Here is a 19,254-nt window from a genome sequence, read left to right as displayed (position 1 = left end):
AAGCTGTATAATTATTTAAACAAATTAAAAATTTTTGTTATAATAAATAAATTAATTTATTATAACACAACAAAAGCAACTTTGACATTTAATAATACGTTAGTTAGATGGTTCTACTCGAGTTACTTGGGAACAAAAAAAGAATGAAGAAAATTGCTCCATGGGAAGCCGAGAAAATGCATTTTTTTAACGTATACCGATTTTGAACTTTAAGATTACATTTTCTCCAACCTAATTTTTGATTGGAATTTTGCTATTTTTGGCAATTTTCACTCGTAATGTCGATAGTTTTTATTATAATAATATATGTTATGAGTATTTTAAAGATATGAAAATTGGTGTGGAGAAAGAGGACAAAAATAAAAAGGTGATGGTTCAAAAATTATGATCCTATTGTTTATATCTTTGCCGTAAATGCCGGTCAACTTTGACCGGTTGTATCTCAGGAACCACTCACCACAATTAAACGTTTTTTCTTTTAAAAGAAGAGGTCTGCCGCTTTTTTCCAAAACTGTTTTCATGATTTAATTTAATTTAATATTTCCCGAGATATTCTATTTGTTTATAAACCAAAAAATTGTTAATAATTTTAAAATATTCCTGAGACCGCCTAAATAGTCCAATTTCAATTCTGTGAAGTACATTAGATAGGTACAGTGTCTTTTTATACAAAAATCATAGTTATTCTTATTTATCATAATTATTGTGGTTATTATAGCGACCGTAAATTTTTAATTACCAATTCAATTGTTGCTAAACTGTTCATTCAATTTCCATTGGCTTGTGGAATTATAATCTATACGGAAAGAGCTTTTATATTACCAAGTTATTTAATTATTAATAAACAATTACTTATCTAAAATTTTAGTTGAAAATTAAAGATTTTGTTGGAGAAACCCGCATTTTCGGGGTAAAGTAAATCGGGAAAAACACGTCTCTATGCAGAATTTAATTACGGTGAATTTTTATTTGGGTGTTTTTGGTGTAAAGTTAAAATCTTTGGAGTTATAGAGCAAAAATTAAAAAAAAAACACGATTTTCGGGCGCCATTTTGTTTATAAAAAAAGTGGCACACTATCTGCGGACTTTGCATACCTATATTATTAATATATATACAATCATAAGATTCGATTCCAGCAATAAAATTGCTGGTAAATACCTTTTCCCAAAAATGGCCTATTCTCCGATAATCTGCCCAGACTATATTTATTTTTAATGGTTTGGATATTTTATTGTGATTGTTGCTTTTTCGTAGATGTTTTTTAACATTTCTATGTATCGATAGTCGATCCTTCCATTTATTAGCGATGATTGTATTGCCCAGTGTTCAATACTGTCAATGATCTTTTCAAAATCCACAAAAGCAGTATATAGCGGTTTTGTGTACTCAAGCGAGTTCAATGAGTATTTTCATTGTTAGCAAGTGGTATACTTACTCGTACATACCTACCTAAAATTAGAAGGGAAATCCGTATTTCTAAAAATCTAACGACCACATTCTACAAAATCTTCAATAAAATTGTCACTGTAAGATACGTTGTGGTTTGTGTATGTGATAAATAATTATTATTTAAACTTTGTTAAAAATACACTTTGTCATGTTCAACCGAAGTAGTGACACGATTTAAGTATGCTTTAATGTATTATTTGTGACATTGCCGTAACATTTAATGGTCAAAAATCTTAAATTGAGTTATTAACGTATGTAAGTTTTACGTACTGTAGATATTTTTGCTTTATAGTTTTATGTTATACAGGGTGTTTGGTAGGTCGATGGAAATTTTTTAAGGGATAATAGGGGACGCCATTATTTGAAAAATTTTTTGCTAATAATGTATCTCTCAAACTGTTAAGGTTTCCGAAATAAAGTTAAAGGACCAGGCAACACTCCTTATGGAAAAGTGGTCCCGGTCAAATTTGATGAAAGTTTGGTCATTGATACTTCTTGATCTGTAGATTAAAAAAGTCCATGGCACCTGGGTCTGAATAACTATGTACTATTCTCGAGTTACAGCCTTCTGAAGTTATTGGATTCGGGTGCTCAGTTTACGTTAAGTGCACTAATTTACGGTCAAATGAACGAAAATATTTATTATTAGAAGAAGAGAAACTCATGTTATTCATACATACTTGCGTGTTGTATATGAATTTGTGGTCAAAAATAGTTGGATCGTATTTTTGTCTTCAGAAAACCTCCGAAAAGTCTTCAGAAAACTAAAGAAGTGCGGTGTAAAATGTGCTGCTAGATCGATATAAGCATTATCATGTTTTCATGAATGCTTCTCAGTTATGCAATACCAGAAAAACTGCAGTTCGGCTTTATCTTTGGAAAACTACTGAACAGTGGCGGATCTAGGGGGGATAGGGGTAATTCCATCGGTAAAATGTTCCAGAATTAATGAAATAACTTTATTTAACGAAAATGAACGAGATGGAGCCATCAATACACATTTATAACCAAAGAGCGGATCGTGTGATGAAAAGACGTAAGCCCAGAGCACGGGCGCCCATATAAAAATTTTTAGGGGGGTGGCAAACGTGAAGATGTTGCACATTATATTTTGTATACTTTGAATAACCATATATAATTCAAAGCACCCGAAAAGCCAGGAGGGTCACGGCCCCCCCTGCCCATGGGTATCGGCGCCCATGGTCCAGAGTACGATTTAAGGACCAGAGAAGATGAGTTACGGGTGTTAAGAGTACGAAATTGGAAAACCAAGGCGGAGGATAGTGTTTAGGCAATACGTAAAGTATCCTTAACAATAGTAACCTATACTTATTGTACGGTTATAGAGTATATTCCCATAGGTAAGCTGGTTAAGAGTAGATAACGATTTTTCATATGTAATTTAAAGTATTATCTGCATAAATGGCACAAAGAATATTTGCTACGAGAGGTATATGGTTCAAAATGCATACAGTATCACGACTAATAAGTTATGTTCACATACATGTAGAGTACTTACAGTTTTATTCCTTGATGACGTGTCACATCAGAGCTCTGATTGAATTCCATAATCCATTTGGTTCATTTGTAAGGCACTCACTAATACGCTAAATAAATCATCGTCGATAATACTGAGCAGATTGAATTATTTGAGCGGTATAAAACGATAGCAAAAAAAACCGGTAAAATGCGGCCTTTTTACGAATAGCGGGAGCGTCGATAGATTAGAGATGATTCTCGTTAGGAAGCTTTTGACGATCTGCCCCGGCGAGGGGTTCAAATGCGAGTCTCAACAATAACCTGGAGTTTCCAGAAAGGTTACATAAATACTACTTGAATTTTAAGTAATCAGTAGTACAGGGGCGTAACTAATTATTTTAGTGAGCCGTGTATAATATATTTATTGTACATATTGCCGGGGGCGACAGGCGAGAGAGATGGCCTATATCACCTCGAAGAGAGGGGATTGGCAAAGATGTGCACAACGATAAGAAATGTTTGAAGAAATTAGAGTTTATATACACAAGGGGTAACAACGATAAAATGGAGGAAAACGATAAGTTTTCCCCCTAGGGATAGATTTTAATCTTCCAGGGGAATCACAGCGATTTTCGTAATACCACGAAGAAAATCACCGTGAGTAGTGTGAATCTTGACAGTACGAACTAGACCATCCTTACCAGGCAATACATCTATTACCCTGGCAGTTGGCCATAAGAGTGGAGGAGTACCATCCTCCTTCAACAGAACCAAATCCCCGATCTTGACAGGGTCAGTAGGGTCGGTCCATTTATTTCTTTGCTGCAGGAGGCAAAGATAGTCTTTTTTCCACAATTTCCAAAATTGCTGTTGAATTTTACTAATACGCTGAAAAAGATTCAACCTATTTTCAGGTATCTCTGAAACACTTGGTTCAGGGGGCGCGGTTAAACTTCTTTGAACTAAGAAGTGAGCTGGAGATAGGAAAGCGAAGTCATTGGCGTCAGACGACATCCTAGTGATGGGTCTCGAATTTAGAATAGCCTCGATTTGGCATAATACTGTGTTAAACACTTCAAAGGTGAAGTGGGAATTTCCTATAATTCGATAGAGGTGATACTTCACACTCTTTATTCCTACCTCATGGAGGCCGAATTGATGGGGGTTGCGGGGAACACCCATCTTGAAAGTTATGGAGTTTTGAGTACAGAATTCCTTAATCTGTTCCGAATTATTTTGATTTAAGAAAAAATCATAGAATTCGCGCATTTCATTTTTTGCCCCATGGAAATTTGTGGCATTGTCGCTCCAAATAATACTGGGCGTGGATCTTCTGGCAATAAACCTTTTCAGAGTAAGAATATAGGCTTCTGCGCTTAATCCTGTGACGAGTTCGATATGAACACATTTAGTGCTCATGCAAATGAAATAGGCTACGTATGCTTTGTAAAGCGGTGCCTTCCTCAAATGTGAGGACTTAATTAAGAAGAACCCCCCATAGTCCACTGAGACGACTTGGAAGGGTCTAGTGGGGAGTACACGATCGGGATGCATATCTGCCATCTGTTGAACAGAATTGGGTGTCATGAATCGGAAACAGTTTACACACTTACGAATTAAGCGTTTAATCTGTCTTAATCCGTCAATTGGCCAGTACTTCATTTTGACATACGAAAGTACTGTTTGCGCGCCTGAATGTAATAACTTATGATGAGCTTGAGTCAAGATTAGTTCTACAACTCGACATTTAGAAGGAAGTAGAATGGGGTGTTTTTGATTATACGATATGGGGGCGTGTCGGAGACGTCCTCCCACACGAATCAGCCCATCATTATGTTGTAGGAAGGGGTTGAGTTTACGAATGGCTTTATTGGTCACGAGTTTAGCATTTTTCAATTCAAGAATCTCTTTTTTAAAGTAGATACTTTGGATATACCTGATGATCGCGTGATCAGCGATCTCCATTTCGGGTGGCGTCAATATATCCGTATCTCGTGGAGAGTTATTTATTTTCTTTTTAATATTACTGATGAATCTAAAAAGATAAGCGACAATTCTTTGAATTTTACGAAAAGAAGAAGATTTAGCGAATAGATTTTCAAAGGTGTCGTTGAGTTCGTGATTTGTTGCTATGTTTGAGACAACTAACTTCCTTAATTCAGGAAGATCATCCTGAAAATGAGGAATTTGATGAAGAGAAAAATCGATGGGATTGTCTCTAATAAAGCTAGGTCCGCATAACCAGTCTTCGGTGGTCTGGGGATTATCAAAGACATTTATCCCTCTGGAAGCGGGGTCAGCGATGTTTTCGTGACTTCTGACGAAATGGAAATCACAAGGAAAAGTTTCCAACAAGGAATTGACCTTTTGAATTCTGTTTTGTACAAAAATGTTCCAAATGTGTTTTTTAGAAAGTATCCAAGACAAGGCAATTGTAGAGTCAGCAAAGAGATGAGATGAAGATATACTCAAATTTTTCTTGAAGATGTGAAAAAGTCTATGAGCCAGAGTGACTCCCAACACTATTCCACAAAGTTCCAATTTGGGGATGGTGAGTTTATTTTTTAGCGGAGAAATTTTGTTTTTAGAAGCGATAAGCCGCGACGATACAGAAAAGTCTGAGTATGTCGCTTTGAGATACACACAAGTGCTGTATATTTTTTCCGATGCGTCGGTGAAAATAATTAATTGAACATCAACAACTTTCTTTTGTAAAAGTAAGCATCGAGGTACCTTGACCTCTTCTATAGTTTTGAATGTCGATAAGAGGTTTTGCCAATTTTTCATAATGATGGGTGAGTCAATGGGTTGATCCCAGTCCAGTTTCTGGGACCATATTTCCTGTATCCAGAGCTTAGCGTTCACAAGGACAGGGGATAACCATCCTAGCGGGTCATACAAAGTAGCAATGTAGGAGAGAATAGTACGTTTAGTAACAACATTAGCCAATTTGAAGATAGGAGTTTTAAACGAAAAGTGGTCGTGTTCTGAATCCCAGAATATGCCTAAGACTTTATCAGATCCCGTGAAGTTAAGACTGACTTCAGAGACGGGATTTAAATTGTGTTGAGACAGAAATTCTGAAGAACTGCAGTTCCACTTGTGGAGGAGGAAACCATGGGTTTCTAGCAAAGAAGTTAATTGTTCGAAAAGACAATTTAATTCATGAAGACTGTCAGCACCGCTGATCAGGTCATCCATATAGATAGATTCTTGCAGAACACTAGTAGCAAGTTCGTGGGTATGTTTGTTGTTGTCAGCGATGTGCTTGATAACTCTTTGAGCGATAAATGGGCTACTTGGGAGCCCGAAGGGTAATCTTTGAAATTGATAGCACCGTAAAGGCTGCTGAACATTGTCCCTAAAGAGAAAATTTAACAGAAATGTTTCAGTGGGACAAATGGCGATTTGTAGGAACATAGCCTTGATGTCGCCTACTAGTGCGAATTTAAACTGACGAAACTTAGCGAGAATGTCAAAAAGTTCATGTTGGACGACATAACCTTTGTCTATGACGTCACTGAGGGAGATTCCCGTAGACGATTTATTGTTTGGATCGAAAACTATACGAGTGGAAGTAGTAGAGTTGGATTTGAAAACGGGAAAGTGAGGGAGAAAGTAATTAGGTTTACCTGAGTCATTTAGCATTTTTAACGGCACTTGAATTATTTGTCCGTTATTGAGATATTCCGATATAATGTCCTGATACTTTTCCAATAAATCAGGGTTGAGTTGAAAACGTTTCTCGAGACTTAGAAAACGTCTTTTTGCCGAGAGAAACGAATTTCCCATGTCTATATCTTCGATAGGGAGTTTGAGATTGAGTGTGGACTCATATCGTCCATTGGGGAGAACATTAACATGTTTTACAAAATTAATTTCAGCGGGGTGATCATTAACGAGATCGGTGTTCTGAGGAGCGGCTTCTTCCAGCTCCCAGAATTTTTGTAAATGATCGAATAGTTCCTCGTTGGACACTACCGGCTCATTTACGGCGGAAGGAGTGTTATGAGAACAACAAGTAACGAGAGAGTTTGAATAAAATTCCAAAGCCTTTTTAGTATTTTTCGACTTAAGAGCAAAGTCTGGAACTGACCCTGATATCGTGTACCCGAGTAGAGTGCGTTGAAGAACGGGAAGACCTTTTCCCAAACGAATTATTTCAGGTTGAATGATATCGTTATACAGGTCTGCACCGAGCAGGATACCAATTGGGGATGTTACATGGAACATCGGATCACCTAATGGTATCTCTGAGGGTATGTTTAGTTTGCTCGCCGAAATAGAAATTTGAGGAAGCGGATTTGTTATCTTTGGGAGTACAGAGCACGAGATGTCAAAAGGAACGTCGTTAGCGACAGCGAAAATTGTTGTATCTACAATAGATTGAGACGAGGATGAGGTGGAGTTAATTCCGTTGACCCGTAATTTTCCATCTCTAGTGGTGAGTGACAGTTCCTTTACGAGGTCAGCACTAATAAATGAAACCTGTGAGGCCGAGTCTAAAAGTGCCTTTGCGAAGACCCTCTTGCCGCTAGGAGCGACAAGATAGACCTGGAGTGTGCTTAGTAACACCAAATGATTATCAAGCGAGGCTGCAGATAGAGCCATTGAATGTGGAGTCGAATTTTGAAGATTAACTTCCGTTTCAGGAGCTCTAACATGTGAGGGCCCCTGTTGTGAATTACCCTGTATATGGGAGTTATTTGAGATAGCGGTTTTATTATGATTATTTGAGTTGTGTTGGCCAACAGCCGCGGAAGGGTTACTATGACCCGTTTTGTCGAAATGGAGCAACGTGTGATGACGAAATTTACAAACTATGCAAGAGAATTTGGATTTACACTGATCGAGCATGTGAGACCCAAGACAATTAATACAAAATTTATTTTGTTTGACAAAACTAAAACGTTCTTTAGAATTCAACTGCTTGAACTGAGGACAAGAGTAGATCGAGTGAGAGTCGTTGCAATAGGAACATTTCTTAGGACCTAAGCGAGGCGAAAGGTTACTGGTAGAAGTGTCTGAGGCTAGGTGTAAAGAGTGTCTGGAAGTAGTAGTCGATTTTGGTTTTGATTGAGATTGAATATTCTCAAGATGAACAACGCGTGTCTCGATTTCCCCTAGAAAATGGACAAAATCAGGGGTAGCTTGGCTACCACCGGATTGGAACTCAAGAGCCCTAATGGTAGGTGCGTCGAGTTTCTGAGTAGCGATATGTATGAGAAGTAAATGCAAGAGATCTGAAGGGGGCCTATTCAAGTTCAATAGGGCCTTGAAATTATTTGACATGACCGTATGAAAATTTCTTAATTGTGAGTGATTTGCGTTTCCAGAAATAGGAGGCGCATCAAGAATTTGAGAGATGAGAGTTTTGATAAGCGATTTAGAGTTGGCGTACCTTTGTGTCAGGTTATCCCGGGCTATTTTGTAATTGTCACCTGTGAGTGGGATATGCTCGAGAAGCGTCAAAGGCTCGGAAGTTAGAAAACTTTTGAGGTAAATGAGTTTTTCCAGATCACTTAATGTAGTATCAGATCCTATTATTGTATCAAAGGTCTCAATGAATGAATTGTATTCAGTAACTAAGCCACTAAATGGTTTTAACTGAATACGAGGGAGGTTTACTGTTCGTTGCCTAGCCATAGACTGTGAGGTTAGAGAAGAATTAGGGTCAAATTGGAGGGAGGGGGTAGCAGTCACATTAGAACTTTCAATGACCTCTAACCTTTCTTCCAATAGAGAAATTGTATCCAAATATTTATCAAAAACCACAGAGGAATCAGTAGAGGGGGTAGGTTCCTCGGGGATCGTCTCCAGCACATTTTGAGCATCGCGGAAAAGTCCGTAAGAATGTTTGAGTTGTGAAATTATTTCACGAATTTTATATTTGTTTAGAGAATTAAGAGTTGTGGGAACCGAATCAGCCAACTTGGTTATATCAAGTTTTGCGGTGAGCCTCTGTCGGTTATATTTTGATCGGTCAGCCATGTTGCGAGAATGTGAGATTAGATAGATTATTTGCAAATGTCTAAACCTATAAATCGATGCGAAAATGAGAGAATATGTACAATATATTATATATTACACGTTTAATAGTGTGAGATTGGCTTAATAGTATCACCCTGTATGAGCGCAGATTAGTATATGAAATGCAAAACTATAAAATTTCAAAATATATGCAATTTTCCAAAATGGGTATTTTTCAGCAAGTGTGAGACACCCTTAACAAGTATTTAAATTAATTAAATTGAAGGAAAAAACAATTATTTATTTTCTATAGTTTTCTAGAAGTGTAAAATGAGCTTAAGCGAAGCTAAATGTAGCAAAAACTTACAATTTATGCAAGAAAACAAAATTATTTTTAATAATTTTTGTAACCTGTGAACCAGGCTTAATCGGATTCAAAATTATAAATTTAATTTAAATCAAAAGGTTGAACAAACAATGTTAAAATTATAACACCCGTACTATCAGCCAAGAAATGAGTACACTTTTTGTATACTATAAACAGAAAAATATATTTACGAAAATAAAATAATGTAATATATGCAAATATTTTTTCATACAAACAAAACGACTCCTTTATTTGAACAAAGCAAGTAGTTTCTGAAATTGCACGTGTAGACCGGGCTTAACAACCTACCAGCTATTGTAGAGACGTGCTGGGTTAAATACTGAGAATTTGAGTGCAGAAAGAGAGGAATATTTTATTTTTGTGCCGGGGCGGCGTGGCTTGGAAATTTCCAAATGCAACAGAAAGACACTATAAATGAAAAACCGTTATTCTCAGAATAGAGATTATCAAAATATGCAAATACGAAGGACCTTGAGGATTTAATTAATAAATAATTAATATGATACGGCTCGATGGAACAGAAATGTTTAGGCAATACGTAAAGTATCCTTAACAATAGTAACCTATACTTATTGTACGGTTATAGAGTATATTCCCATAGGTAAGCTGGTTAAGAGTAGATAACGATTTTTCATATGTAATTTAAAGTATTATCTGCATAAATGGCACAAAGAATATTTGCTACGAGAGGTATATGGTTCAAAATGCATACAGTATCACGACTAATAAGTTATGTTCACATACATGTAGAGTACTTACAGTTTTATTCCTTGATGACGTGTCACATCAGAGCTCTGATTGAATTCCATAATCCATTTGGTTCATTTGTAAGGCACTCACTAATACGCTAAATAAATCATCGTCGATAATACTGAGCAGATTGAATTATTTGAGCGGTATAAAACGATAGCAAAAAAAAACCGGTAAAATGCGGCCTTTTTACGAATAGCGGGAGCGTCGATAGATTAGAGATGATTCTCGTTAGGAAGCTTTTGACGATCTGCCCCGGCGAGGGGTTCAAATGCGAGTCTCAACAATAACCTGGAGTTTCCAGAAAGGTTACATAAATACTACTTGAATTTTAAGTAATCAGTAGTACAGGGGCGTAACTAATTATTTTAGTGAGCCGTGTATAATATATTTATTGTACAGATAGAATGGAATGGAAGCTGATTCTCGAACAGACCGAGGTCCACCAGGGGTTCTACAGCCAATGATGATGAGCTTTTTAATACAAAATATTATGGAGAATAATTTTGTAGGGTTATTTTTATAACAACTATAATATTCATACTTAGGTATAATCATATAGAAGAAATGGTCAGTGGAGAAGGCTTCATATTCATGATTTTGCTAACTTTCCTGTTTTTGACTTAGACTACCTAAAAGACCTTACGATTGGGATATATCAAATTAAACTGGCACCATCTTACATACAAGATAAAATAATAAGACAAAATGACGAAGAGTTTCAAATTGATGAGAATATGAATGAACCGGGATTCATAAGAGTTCGAATATTTTCTAGGTTTCGGCAAGCTCCAAAACACCAAGTATTAATTTCGTATACGGTTGATGAAGATAATGATAAAGATGAGCCTGTAGAAGAACCGATTAACGGCTACTAATGTACCTGTCAATCTGGTGCGAGAACTGTAGGTACTTGTGCTCATATCACCAGTGTGTTATGGTTTTTAGGCTTTGCAATACATCAACCCAATGTTAAGTATCCTGATAGGTCGTTAGTTAACACGATATATGATGCATCTAACCGAAATCAGCAAAATGTTAACATACTAATAGTCGAAGATGATTTAAACCCGATTTTTCCATAGACAATTGTAATTAATATTTAGCATTTACAAGCTACCATTTACTTTGTTTTTTTTTTATTGAAATCAAGTCCATGTTCTCTACCTGTCTTATATCTGATATGCGGCACAAGTTTCATGTCAACTAATGTATTTTTTATGTTTCAACAATTTTTTCTTTAATTATTCTGGAACATGTTACGAATGGAATTACCCCATCCCCCTAGATCCGCCACTGTTCAGTAGTTTTCTAAAGATAAGGCGGAAATGTAGTTTTGCTGGTATTCCATTACTGAGAAGCATTCATGAAAACATGATAATGCTTAAATCGATCTAGCAGCACCTTTTATACCGCACTTCTTTAGTTTCCTGAAGATTTTTCGGAGGTTTTCTGAAGACTAAAATTCGATCCAACTATTTTTGACCACGAATTCATATACAACACGCAAGTATGTATGAAAAACATGAGTTTCTCTTCTTCTAGTAATAAATATTTTCGTTCACTTGACCGTAAATTAGTGCACTTAACGTAAACCGAGCACCCGAATCCAATAACTTCAGAAGGCTGTAACTCGAGAATAGTAGTTATTCAGACCCAGGTGCCATTGACTTTTTTAATCTACACATCAAGAAGTATCATTGACTAAACTTTCATCAAATTTGACCGGGACCACTTTTCCATAAGGAGTGTTGCCTGTTTGTCAATATTCGACAACCGTCTATTTCACGTTTAAAAATTATCTAGGCGTACTACCTCCCTGTTTTACGAATGGAATAAAAATGTAAACCTACAACACTGACTCTTCGCATACAATTTCCATCAGCCATCGTCATTCTCCGAACGCATAACAAACAAAAAACAATCTACCTGCTATGCTAACAAACAATCTACCTGCTATGAAGTGGTTTATTTTGGTTTATAAACATGGTTATTGTATGCGCATGAAAGGTGCGTTTTACTGTTTTGACATCCGAATTGTGTTTGGAGTGGCATTAACAACGAAGGGTCTTTGCAATCTGAGCAAGTAGTACGTAGGGCATTTTGTATGTCAGGGAAGTATCTCGCTTAGATAATTATTTTTAAAAATAAAATAGACGAGCAGCCTTATTTTCGAATATTGACAAATTTAACTTTATTTCGGAAACCTTAACAGTTTGAGAGATACATTATGAGCAAAAAATTTTGCAAATGGCTTCCCCTATTATCCCTTAAAAAATTTCCATCGACCTACCAAACACCCTGTATAAGAAACGCACGCAACTCAGCTTTTTCATTGGTTGCCTTTAAAACTTTGCATTTGATTTGATTTTTGAAATAATTATTTTGCTCTTTTGTGATTGATTGTATAGATAAAAGCATACCAATTATATTTTTTATTGTTTTAGGTAAGTTCGGAAACCATTTAGTTCCCTCAAATGTAAGTATAACAGTCATGATATAACACCGTTTGTATGTCACTAACATTATTAAAAACAGCCAAAGAAAGATAAGATATAAAATAGGAAATACAGATAATATATTACGCCAACGACGCCATAATAATAACGGAAAATGAATATGATCTACAAAAATCAATTAAACAATTTGAAGATACGGCGTCCGTAATATGTTACCTACTGATATGCTCCTACGATGTTATATCTTCTCAATATTGTACTACGGAGTTGAATCCTGGACACTCACTAAAGCGATGGAGAAAAAAATTGAAGCCTTCGAGATGTGGCTATACAATCGAATCCTAAGGATATCATGGGACGGACAAGATAACCAACGAGACCGTACTACGAAGAATGGGGAAAGAAAGAGAAGTGATGTTTACAATTAAAAAGAGAAACTTAGAATATGTCGGACACATAATGAGAAACGGAACTAAATACAGATTACTGAAAATACTTCAAGGCAAAGTATTCCGAAAGCGAGGTATAGGGAGAAGAAGAATATCATGGTTAAAAAACCTGAGGAAATGGTTCTCCACAACAACTAATATATTTAAAGCATCAGTTGATAAACTAATTATAGCCAGAATTATCGCCAATAGCTCTTCAGCGGTTGCAAGTTTGTAATTTTTTTTTCAATTACAAGGATGTAATTTTACATTAAAACATAGTTTTTAATTCCAAATAATTTTTTATAATAAAAATTTTCGATATTGTGAAATATGAAGGTACTTTACTCTTGAGCAAAACTTATATTTTTTGACACACCTCGTGTATGTCAACAATTGACCGCTCCAGCTGAGCTGCCGTTAAAGTTAGCCCTGATGGAATACAGTGTTGCCAAAATTTGGTTGAGAGAAATGTCACTTTTGGCGGGCAATTCAAATTTCAGTAAGTCACTCAAGGTCAGTAGACTTTAAAAAATAATATTTTGAGTATTATGGAGGCTACTGATTGATAATTAAGTTCATCTTAGATGTGTTCAATTGTATGTAATTATCATAGTTATGTATGTATATGCAAGTATTTGTATGATTGTTTTTAGACTACAAATAACAGAGAGATAATACCATACATTAATTAAAGAATAGGATTGAAATTGATGTCTATAAATTTTTTTATTGAAGTGTTCAAATGCCAAGAGCCACGAAGGATGTAATAGTAAAACTGAAGAACAGAAAAAGGAATACATGATATGGATTAATAATAATAAGGTGTCCGAAAGGTGAAAAATGAAACGAAAGCTTAAGAGATAACCAAAACAATGATAATAAATAACAAGGAGGACCTAAACAACAGAGAAATAAAGTGCAATAAGATAATATTAAAAAAAGTATCAACCTATGAATACCTAGGGAGTATAATAATAATAACTGACGACGGGAAAATAGACGCTGAAATAGCAAACAGGAAACAAATCGACACGAATATTTTATGCCTTAAATAAACCCATACTATTACATAAAGACATACAAATGGAAGTGAAAAGAAAGATTCATAATACGATGACAAGACCAGTAATAACCTATGCAAGTTAAAATTTTACAATACAGAAGAAACATGAGTCAAAAATAGAAGCAATGGAGATGAAACGCTTAAGAAAGATTGCAGGAAAATAAAAATGGGGTAGAATAAGAAATGAAGAAATAAGAGAAGAACGGAAATAGAGCCAATATTATATCACATCCAAAATAAATAACTAGAATGGTATGGACATATGATAAGAATGAGACCAGAAAGGATGTCCAGAAAAATTCTGGAAATGGAAAACACAACAAAAAGGAGAAGAGGGCATCAGTGAAATAATTGGAGGGATCAAATAGAGGACATAGGAAATGCACGAGGGAAAACGAAGGAAGACATGAAAAGCCTAGCCAAAAACAGAAAAGCGTGGAAAAATGGGTGAAAGAAACAACGGACCATAATCCGACACCGTAATAGGCATAAGGAAAAAGACAAGAAGAAGAGATAAACTAAACGAACATTCATGAAAAATTCTTGTTTTATGTCAATTCTATTTATAAAATTTACATTTATATTTAATTTAAATATATGGATTTGTTGATACTATTTTCAAAAAAAAAGAAGTTCGATAAAGAAACAACAATTCAGAATAATTATAATTTTATTTATTTAAATAAAATATTTATTTGTATAAATATTACAAAACTAAAATAAAAATAAAATATACAAAACTACAACCACCCATTTAAGATGAATATACATGCATGTAAGAACAATGTAAAATTAGTATTGCAGAGTACACCAGTTAATAGGGAAAAAAATCATCGATTTCACGTAAAAATGTTAAGCAGGGTTTTGAAGGTTTTAAACGATAGATGAGGGATAAATGATGATAATTCCGTGAAGACGTACAGCTAATTTTTCTTCTTCTTTTTTTAAACAGTTACAAAGAATGAAAAACTCAGTTTTTTTGACTATAAATCGTTTCTTGTGCATTTTAGAGAAAAATGTTTCAAATAAATATTGTAGAGCTTAAAAAGTTCTTTAATTTCGTTGGACAAATATTGAAATATATAAATAATTAACCGAGATAATTGTGAAAACTCTCATTTTTGCACTAATTTATAAATGTTAATTACTGTATTTTTTGCACAACGATATTTAATTTAACTACTTTATATTATGCCAATTAAAGGGTTATTTCAGCGTGATAAATTTCAACCAGATTGACCAAATAGTTTATGAGTTATTCAATTTGTTTATCCCAGAGAGCAATTGTTTAAACAACTGTTCTTGCCCTAACAGTGACTCTAGAGATATTTTACAAATCCCAATCGATTATTTGAGACTTTAGTTTTAAGATGTATTGAAAATGTTTTAAGATTTTATCAAAATTGTTATTAAAAAAACCGTCTGAAAAAGACCCTACTTTTTAGGTTATAAACAATTGGAATAACTTTGACAGTTTTTATGATACACGCTTGTATGTAGGCTCACTGAAAAGCGTGAAAAAATACACATCAAAATTGTAAAAAGAATTTTATATGACCAATAGAAATCAAGTTAGAATTTTTTTTTCAATAAATCATATTTCCATTGTTTATAAACATTAAGAGCTGAAAATTGAATGAGTTGTTTAAGAAAATCTATATTTTATGATCCACTTCATATATTGCATATTATGCAGTGAAAAAATAAAAAGTCATGACCCGTTAAACTGATGGTACTAGTGAAACACCGCCAACGAATGTGAAGGTGAGAATAGCTTCGTTTTATTTTTTAGAATGGAATCCCAATTTAAAACAATCTACAATTAATTCAACTTTTATGTGCAGAGCTCAACAAATCTGGGTACGGAACTAAAGTAGCAGATGAAGATGCAGACGTATTAATAGTGCAGACATCTCTTTACGAACATATATATGAACCTGCAGGGCCGGCGATAACGGGCCTGCAAGGGATGCACTGCAGGCGGGCGCCCCTGTTTGGGGGGCGCCAAAATGACCTTTTTCTGTCGGTGCTATACAAAATACTAATTTAAAAGACACCGAAGGGCGCCTATGCTTCTTTTGCAGGCGGGCGCCTTATACCTTAGCGCCGGTACTGTGAACCTGACAAGATCGTTGTAATAATTTGTAATGATACCGATATAATCATAATATTGACGCAACTCTCTGCTCCGGACAATAACATATATTTTGAAAAAAAAAAGCGAAAAAGGACAATCTATCTATCTATTATAGTTGTAATAGGTTTAAACATTCTCATATAAGAAAATACGTTGGGTTCTTATATATTTTTACTGGGTGTGATACAACTTTTTAGATCTGATAAATATTTTTTATGACGAGAATGCTAACAAGGACGACATCATGAAAAACGGATATCATATCATTGTTACTTTGTATTCTGCTGCAATTGATGTTACATACAGTGCGGTGGAATAACTGTTGCCCCCCCCCCCTGTTAACTTGTTTATTTTAAGAATATAAGAAAAACGCTCGGACAGGACGATTTTTAAACTAACCATAGTATATTATAGCATCAACGTTTCGAACTTTACGCGATCCCTCTTCAGGTGACAGGCATAACTTTGATTTTTTTAAATGGTAAAGTTCATCATGTGACACCTCATTTAACAGCTTTTAAAATACTGATTTCAAAAATGTATAATACTTTAATCCTTTTTGAGATCGCAGGCCCAAAATTTCGGTCGAACTTTTTTAAACGCATTTATTTTTTCGAATTCTGGGAAAACTAGTAAGTATTTTTGAAAAATTTAAGAATGAAAGATTAGATTATGACCGAGGGCTGACAGTCCCTTAGAATAAACAAAAAGTTTCTTTTGAATGAAATTAAACTTGAAATTAAAAATCACACTAAATTTTCTCTTTTTTCCACCACTGTGACTTATTAATATATACATTATAGGAGTTCTCAGGGACTTTGGACCATCGAGAATACTGTAATATTTCATTCTGCGTTTAAATTTTTCAAAAATATTTATTGGTTTTTTTCAGGATTCGAAAAAAATGAGATTGCATTTAGAAAGTATTCGACCGAAATTTCTTGCCTACGCTCTCAAACAGGATTAAAGTATTATACATTTTTGAACTCAGTATTTTAAGGGCTTTTAAATGAGGTGTCACATGATGTACTTTCCCATTTAAAAAAATCAAAGTTATAGCTGTCACCTGAAGAGGGAACGCGTAAAGTTCGAAACGTTGACGCTATAATATACTATGGTTAGTTTAAAAATCGACCTGTCCGAGCATTTTGCTTATATTCTTAAAATAAACAAGTTAACAGGGGGGGCAACACTTATTCCACCGCACTGTATAAAAAAAACACAATAACATATTGACATTAAATGAGTTACGATTTTTACAATTTATAAGAAATACAGGGAAAAAAATTTGCGTTTATCGTCAATTACAACACTGGTTAGGTAAAAAACTGAATGCTACCCATACCCAATATGGACAGAAAAAAACTGATATGGATTTTGAACCCATTTACACCTTGGATTGTTTGACTCCTGAAGTGATATTAAAACAAATAACATGTAAATGTTCACCGGGTTGCAAAAGTACAAGATGTGGCTGTAAAAAATATGGTATAAACTGCACGGATCTTTGCACAAACTGTACAGTGGAAGAAGAGGAGAAAAATGTTGAAATCGCGCTGCAGTGGTTCTTGACGATGTCGAGTCAGACTTTGTAGACGATGAACTAACTGTAACTTGCCGAGAAGTTTAGAAGTTGTAGATCTTCACTAGAATAATCAAATTAAAATGCATAAATAATGTTTTATTTTTTATTTTTATACTTATTAGATGCCTACCTAGACAAATATTAATAGCTTCTTTCAATTAAATCATAATAAAAAAAAATTAATTTTTTAAAATCTATTAAGGACTTTTATATACTTTTTAATTATTGCAATTAAAATAAATAAATAATGTATTGTACTAATTTATAATTATTTTATATTTATATAAAAAATATACTTTATTTAATAAAATTTAAAGAATTTTTACGAAATACTTGTAAAATTCAATAACTTTTATAGTATAATTGAATTAATTTATTTTCACGGGATTTTCCAATTTTCCCGGAAGGTGAAATTTGCACAATTTTTATTATTTTCTTGAGCTACCCCAGTTTAAAAAAGAAGGTGGCGCGTGCTATGGAAGGTGATAATTTATTGCAGTTTTTTTTTCCAAAAAAGGAAGCGAAGCTCGAACAGTTCCCACCTTCACTTTCGTTGGTGGTGTTTCACGAGTACCGTCAGTTAACGATACCGTTATAATAATAAGTTTTTATTATTTCACTGCCTATGCAATCTATACACTGGATCATAAAATATAGATTTCCATAAATACAATATGTTCAATTTTCAGCTCTTAATGTTTATAAACAAGGCAAAATTGATTTACTAAAAAAAACTAACTTGATTCCTATTACTCATATAAAATTATTTTTTCTTTTTTAATATGTATTTTTTCATCAGCTTTTCAGTGAGCCTACATGCAAGCGTGTGACATAAAAACTGTCAAAGTTATTCTAATTGTTTATAACCTAAAAAGTAGGGCCTCTTTCAAACGGTTTTTTAATAACAATTTTAATAAAATGTTAAGTTTTGTTAATTTATCTTAAAAATGGAGTCTCGAAAAACTGATTGCGATTTGCTAAATATCTCTAGGGCCACTGTTAGGGCAAGAACAGTTGTATAAACAATTGCTCTCTTGGATAAACAAATTGAATAACTTATAAACTATTTGGTCGATCTGGTTGAAATTTGGCAGATTTAAATAGCCCATTAAATAGCATAATTTAAAGTAGTTAAATTATATATCATTATGCAAAAAGTAAAGTTATTAATATTTATAAATTAGTGCAAAAATGAGGGTTTTTTGCAATTATCTCGGTCAATTGTTATTATATTTCAATATTTGTCCCACCAAATTAAAGAACTTTTTAAGGTCTACAATATTTATTCGAAACAAATTTCTCTAAAATGAACAAAAAACGTTTTATCGTCAAAAAACTGAATTTTTCATTCTTTGTAACTGTTAAAAAAAAAGAAGAAGAAAAATTAGCTGTACGTCTTCACGGAATTATCATCAGTTATCACTCATCTACCGTTTAGCACCTTCAAAACCCTGCTTAACATTTTTTCATGTTTTTTTACCTATTAACTGGGGTAGAGGATCCCCAGGAAATAATATAGCGAAATAATATATACGAAATTAA

General features: G+C 34.2%; 1 protein-coding gene across 6 annotated transcripts in view; it reads left to right on the top strand.

The window, feature by feature from the left end:
* The window catches only part of LOC126890038 (uncharacterized), a 619,722-nt gene that overhangs the window by 141,612 nt on the left and 458,856 nt on the right, over positions 1 to 19,254 (top strand). The window lies entirely within an intron of this gene.

This window comes from Diabrotica virgifera, chromosome 8 (assembly GCF_917563875.1).
Source record: "Diabrotica virgifera virgifera chromosome 8, PGI_DIABVI_V3a".
Lineage (NCBI taxonomy): Eukaryota > Metazoa > Arthropoda > Insecta > Coleoptera > Chrysomelidae > Diabrotica > Diabrotica virgifera.
This window is presented reverse-complemented; position numbering and strand designations above follow the sequence as displayed.